The 5,547-nt window shown below is 45.7% G+C and overlaps 1 non-coding gene across 1 annotated transcript; it reads right to left on the bottom strand.

Annotated features, from left to right (window-relative positions):
• Positions 1–5,417: 5,417 nt before the first annotated feature.
• Positions 5,418–5,547, bottom strand: LOC120098689 (small nucleolar RNA SNORA17). The gene has a single exon (XR_005497111.1). It is a non-coding gene; the product is annotated as a small nucleolar RNA SNORA17 (small nucleolar RNA).

Below are 5,547 nucleotides of genomic sequence, written 5' to 3'. Positions count from 1 at the left end.
AGAAGGTATCTAAAGGGCTGGAGAGATATCTGGCTGCTCTTCCAGAGGTCCTGGGTTCAATTCCCAGCAACCACATGGTTGCTCATAACCATCTGTAATGGGACCTGATGCCCTCTTCTGGTGTGTCTGAAGAGAGAGAGTGTACTCACATAAAATGAATAAATAAATCTATTAAAACAAAAGAAGGCTCAAGAAGGATGACCAAAATGTGAATGCTTCACTCCTTCTTTAAAAGGGGAACAAGAATACCTTTGGGAGGGAATAGGGAGGCAAAGTTTAGAACAGAGGCAGAAGGAACACCCATTCAGAGCCTGCCCCACATGTGGCCCATATTTATACAGCCACCAAACTAGATAAGATGGATGAAGCAAAGAGGTGCAGGCTGACAGGAACCGGATGTAGATCTCTCCTGAGAGACACAGCCAGAATATGGCAAATACATAGGCGAATGCCATCATTAAACCACTGAACTGAGAACAGGATCCCCATTGAAGGAATCTTAGAAAGGACTGGAAGAGCTTGAAGGGGCTTGAGACCCCATATGAACAACAATGCCAACAACCAGAGCTTCCAGGGACTAAGCCACTACCTAAAGACTATACATGGACTGACCCTGGGTTCCAACTGCATAGGTAGCAATAAATAGCCTAGTAAGAGCACCAGTGGAAGGGGAAGCCCTTGGTCCTGCCAAGACTGAAACCCCAGTGAACGTGATTGTTAGGGGGAGGGCGATAATGTGGGGAAGATGGGGGAGGGGAACATCAATAGGGAAGGGGAGGGATTAGGGGGATGTTGGCCCGGAAACCGGGAAAGGGATTAACAATCGAAATGTAAATAAGAAATCCTCAAGTTAATAAAGATGAGGGGAAAAAAAAACAAAAGAAGGTATCTAAGCTGAGCACAGTGGCAGATTCTTGGTATTGTGAAGGTGGGTGTCACTATTGTGGTTGCCCAAGGTAAACAGTGTTCTTTCTTGTGGGTCAAATAATGCCTTGGTCTAACCTCATGGGCTCAGGCTTGTCCAAAAACCCCTTTCCCCACTGAGCCATCTTTTTCAGCCCTCTCTGATTCTCTGTATGGTACACTCAAGTGCTTTTGGAAGCCAACAAGTTAATCTAAGTAAAAAAAAATTTAAGTCAGTCTACTGTATAAAACCATACATGTATGTATATGCAATCCTGTGTGATTAAGGACAAACCCTAACACCATTCTCAGTGTGGAAGCAAACGGCTTCCATAGGGATAATTCAAAGTAGCCACTTTGTTAGGCTGTACTTTCTAGTGTGTGTGTGTGTGTGTGTGTGTGTGTGTGTGTGTGTGTGTGTGTGTGCTGGAGCACATGAATGGTGGCCAGAGGACAACGTACAGGAATCAGTTCCTGTCCAACCTTGTCTCAAGGAAGAAAAAAAAAAATCAGGAGAGGAAGGCAGGGAAAAGCTAGGGAAGAGTGGGGAGTGTGGTTAAGGCTTATCCTACTACAGGTACATGAAAACGCTTTTGGGGAACTATGCACAAGTGTACACTAAGAAGCTCACTTTATAAAAGAAGGTTTTGGCCGGTGAGATGGCTCAGAGGCAAAAGTGCTGGCTACCAAGCCTGACAACTGAGTGGGAGGAGGAAGATCCTATGGGGTGGTGGTGCTCCTCCATAATCTCAGTACTTGGGAACTGAAGGCAGCTTAAGCCGGAGACATCATCTGTCTTTTGGAGCTTCTTTCCAACTCCTCTAGGGGGTTTCTTTTCACAACCACTTCAAGCATGGTGACCATGTTGCCTCGTGGATTCCACTTATCCAGCTTGCAGGGCAATAGACTGGTAGGAACTTGCCCCCTGCGGTGGGAGCTTTGATGGAAGCCAAGGACTTAAGGAGCTTTGGCGTTTATGAAATCAGAAGAGGATCCAAGTTGGTCCATGTTGTCAGCAAGAAGCACTTTATAAACTTAAGCCTTGTAGACTCAGCTCTGTCACATGCAGCTATAGCAGCCTTCCCAGTGGAGAGCCCCTGCAAATACATAGGAAAAGTCCTTTACAACCGGATGCCTTGTGCGCGGTTCAGGAGCCTCAGGTGATCTCCAGTCAGTTTTTGACCAGGAGTAGTGGCACCTGATTTTAATTCCAGTACCTGCGAGACAGAGGCAAATGGATCTCTGTGAGTTCCAGGACAGAGATATTTAGTGAAATTCTGCCTCAGAGAGAGAGAGAGAGAGAGAGAGAGAGAGAGAGAGAGAGAGATAGACAGATGTCAGACAGACATCCATGAGAGAAGACACACACGAGAGAGAGAGAGAGAGAGAGAGAGAGAGAGAGAGAGAGAGAGGGAGGGAGAGGGAAAGACACAGAGACACAGAGACAGAGACACAGAGACAGAAACAGGGAGAGCGCAGAACACCCCTTGTGCCCTTGGACTAGATTCTGAACTTTCTACAACAGCTTACATGACTTTGTGTAAGCGCATTAGCTCCATGCCTATCAGCTCCCGTTTCATCCTCTCTGGTTGCACCATCATCTGCCTCAAGGGTCCCCACAGTTTACCTCTTTTCAAACATGCCCCCCCCATTGATGGCTTCATCTCTGTTAGGTAAATATTTTTTTTAAGGTGTCCTTTTAATCCTTCTGTCACTTCGAATGTACATTTTAGTTGTTTTAGAGATTGTCCGGAGAATTACAAACAACGTCTTAGGAGACTGAGATCTGATTAGCGCAGCCCAGTCTCAGGTTTGTGGAGGAACTTCCTTCTACATAATCTTCCCACCTTCCTCTCTGCTCTTATTCATAGATTGTATCTGCATGCGTCCCTGGCACATTCAGGTTGATTTTTTTCTTATTGTGCATCTGTCTTTTAAATCATATGAGACATAAAAGAGAGTTACAAAATAATCCTCACACCCATCTTGTATGCTAACCAGGATGCTTGTCCTTTGAAAATGTTCTCCGTCTCTTTATGAAGACTTAAGCTACAAGCTAGCACATTTTCATCCCGGGTCAAAGTGCTGTCTGTGGTTTGCATTGCTGTCAGTTTGCTGCCTATAGTGCTCGGGTTTTGTCTTCTCTAAGAACATCACATTTCTGTTTCTTCATCTTCTTTTTGAATGAAGGAGTGAAGCTAGGGCGTCACCCATGCTAAGCAAACACTCCACCTCTCACCTGTGTTCTTGGTACTCTTTCCCTCCCTGCCTTCCTTTCTCTCCTTCCCCTCCCCCTTCCCCTCCCTCCCCTCTCCTCTCTTATGCCCTTCCTGCCCTTCCCCCTTTCCTTTCCTTTCCTTTCCTTTCCTTCCCTTCCCTTCCTTTCCCTTCCCTTCCCTTCCCTTCCTTTCCCTTCCTTTCCCTTCCTTTCCCTTCCCTTTCCCCTTCTCTCTTTTTTCTTTATTTGGAAACAGTGACTTGCTATGCATCCCAGGCTGAAATGGTACTTGCCACATAACCTAGGCTGGTCTTGAACTTAAGATCTTTCTTCCTCAGCCCCCTGCCTAGCCTAATTTCTTTTTCCACTGTTTATTATTAGTATATAGTAACTATACTGAATAATGAATTTGATCACAACATTTTCCTAAAAGTATATTAATGCGTGCTTATGACTGCTCATGTGTGTGTGTGTGTGTGTGTGCTCATAAACACACAGGAACACATGCAAGATCACACACACATATGTGCATATGTGTGCGTGTGCTTACAATCACTCAAGGAACCCCCACCCCCCACACACACATAGAAACATAACAAAATTAAAAATCAAAAAACATATTTAAAAAAAGAACGATTTATTTATTATATATGAGTACACAGTTGCTGTCCTCAGACTCACTAGAAAAGGACATTGGATCCCATTACAGATGGTTGTGAGCCACTATGGGGTTGCTGGGAATTGAACTCAGGATCTCTCTCCAGCTCCCCAAAGCATACTTTAATCCTCACTACTATTATCTTCCTCTCCTCTAAGCCCCCCTCTCTACCTTTGTGGTCTCTGACACCACCACCAACCCCTTCCCTCCATATTTTCACATATGAGAGAAAGCACTAGACATTTTCCTTTTTAACACTGGCTCCTTTTATTAGTGTATCTTTAGCTTCATCCATTTTCCTACAATGGCTTGATTTTGTTCCTCTTTATGACTGAGTAATACTTCTTTGTGTCTTTCTTTCTTTCTTTCTTTCTTTCTTTCTTTCTTTCTTTCTTTCTTTCTTTCTTTTTTCATTGACCAGTCTCTGTGCTGGTTTCCTAATTTAGCTACTTGGAGAGTGGAAAGTTTTGACAGATTTGGAATTCTTGGTTGACCATATTTTTCATTCCACTCCTTGAATTTACTATTACACTGTCTTTCTGGCCCCATGGCTTCTGGTGGGAAATCAGCTGTTTGTCTTACCGAGATGTCTTTGAAAGTGGCTATTCTTTATTTTTGAGATCACCACTGTTATTCAACAGCTTGATTATCTGTCTTGCTATGGGTTACCTTCTGTTTATTCCACTTGTAATTTGTTGGGTTCTCTCTCTCTCTCTCTCTCTTTCTTTTCTTTTAAAGCAGAGTAAGAGAGAGTGTGTGTGCACACATGTATATGTGTGTATATATGTGTGTACATGCATGGGTGTGTGTGCATGTGCATGTGTGTGTGCATGTACACATGTGTGTATGTATCTCTAGGTATCTGTGTGCATGACCCCACACACATTACACATCACACATAGGGGTGTGACTGATAGCCAGAGGATAACCTTCAGAAGTTAATTCTCTCCTCATCTGTGTCACCTCAGGGGAGACAAGTGTCTGGGCCAGTTCTCCCACATTCTACCCTAGAGGCTGGCTTGCCCTCTCCTCTGCTTCCAGAGTCACCTCTACTGTATTGCCCAGGCAAGGTGCAGGGCCTGCTCTCCCGAGTGCTGCAGCTGGCTAGGGGTGAGGTCAGCTCTCCTGTTCTCATGTCCCTGTGGCCAGATCTCTCATGATGCCCAGGCAAGGGGTGAGGCAAGTTCTGCACATTACTCAGACATCAACATATCCAAGATCAGAAACCCAGGCCAAGGATGTCCCCCTGGCCTTTGGTAGTAACAGACCCCTGTTGCTGCAGGGCCATGGACCCAGATGCGACACTCCCCCCACCCCAGTGGCAGCACAGGCCAGGACCCCGCCATTTCCAGGTGGCATCCCCTGCTACTCAGACTGTTCCTCACTACCCTGAGTCTCCTGCTCTGTGCCTCTTCGTGGTGCCCACATCCTTCTGTTTCTCTTTCTCTTCCATTTCTCCACCACTTACTTGCTCCTCTTAGCAGTGCCCAGGGCTCTGAGCATCTAGGTCTTCTCAGAAGTGGTCTCAGCAGTGTTATGACTCATCCATGCATTATAGACTGGGCAGGGGTCACCTCAAGCATGGAGTGCACCCTCCAGCCCGCACAGCACTGGACTGGAGGTCACCTCAGGCTCACGTTTTTCAGGGAATGTCATTCAGATGTTCACAGGTCAGAACACTGAGCAGAGACCTAGCCTTTCTCCTCTCTGCCACCTACTGACGGAAATACGATACAGAAGCCACACCTGCGATGCCTTTAGGAGCAGA

This window comes from Rattus norvegicus, chromosome 19 (genome assembly GCF_036323735.1).
Source record: "Rattus norvegicus strain BN/NHsdMcwi chromosome 19, GRCr8, whole genome shotgun sequence".
In the NCBI taxonomy this organism is placed as follows: domain Eukaryota; kingdom Metazoa; phylum Chordata; class Mammalia; order Rodentia; family Muridae; genus Rattus; species Rattus norvegicus.
Note: the sequence above shows the minus strand (reverse complement) of the source record. Positions and strands in the feature narration are given on the sequence as shown.